A 1,058-nucleotide genomic window follows, 5' to 3' on the forward strand; every position below is an offset into this window, starting at 1 on the left:
GCCACGTGAGCCCCCGGTCAGCTGAGCGGCGCCCGCGTGACTACCGGCGTGCCACGTGACCGGTCGGCTCCTCGGCCGCGACCCCGGACGACCCGCTCCGTGCCCCTCCGGGCCCCCGGGCCGAGAGGCGCCCCCGGCCGTGCGAGCGCGAAGAGGCATTGTCCCAGCCTGAATGGCGAACGAGCTGGGAGGTAGAGGACGTCCCGGGCTCGGGGAGCTTGAGGAGCGGGAAAATGGGAGGACGCAAACCGCTGGTGGTTTTAATGGGAAGCGCCGTGGGGCGGAGGGGGCTGGAATCGGGTAGTCTGACTGGTTCTGCTAGAGAGGGATCACAAGACCCCAAGAATCTGATGTATTTATGACTGGAAAAAATCTGTACTTTCAGAACAAGCTGGAGGCATCCGAGGTCCAGCCTCGGGTGTGGGCTCTTTCCTCCGTGGTTGATAATCTCTTAGTAAATGCCGCCCAAGCCCCCTCCCCCAAAACAAAACTTCTCGAACTGGGGTACATACTTACTGCAAGCATTAAGACATTGCTTAGACTTTGGATGCAAGACGGAGAATACCCGGAAATAAGACAGGCCTCTTCAGCACTTCAATCCTGTGGGCTAGTGAAAATCATCCCAAAGGCTTGCTTTTTACAAACCTCACTTCGAATAGTTGGATGGATAAACCAGTTAGGGAACCCTTGTTTATTGGGGGTGGAAAGTAATGGGAGCTTGAACTACAGCAGTGGGGAAGGAAGAGGATTTGTAGAGCCAGAAGATAGTGGGTATCCAGAAGGACAGGTGTTAATACAGGAACAGTAGGTCAAAGTATGATTTCAGGACTGAGCATGTGCAGGGCACCTCTTTATGTGATTTATGTGGTACTCCTCTTCTCCAAGGAGAGGAGTCATTTACCTAAGTTACAAAATAAAGGAGCTGGACTCTGAATAAAGAGATTGTAAAAATTACTAATGAAAATTCAGAGATTTTTGTTGAGAGAATAGTTCAAAGTTATTATTCCAGTTATCCTCTCTCTGACCAGTATATCAATCAGAAAAGTAATGAACAACTA

The sequence above is a fragment of the Neovison vison genome, chromosome 13 (genome assembly GCF_020171115.1).
Source record: "Neovison vison isolate M4711 chromosome 13, ASM_NN_V1, whole genome shotgun sequence".
NCBI classification, from domain to species: domain Eukaryota; kingdom Metazoa; phylum Chordata; class Mammalia; order Carnivora; family Mustelidae; genus Neogale; species Neogale vison.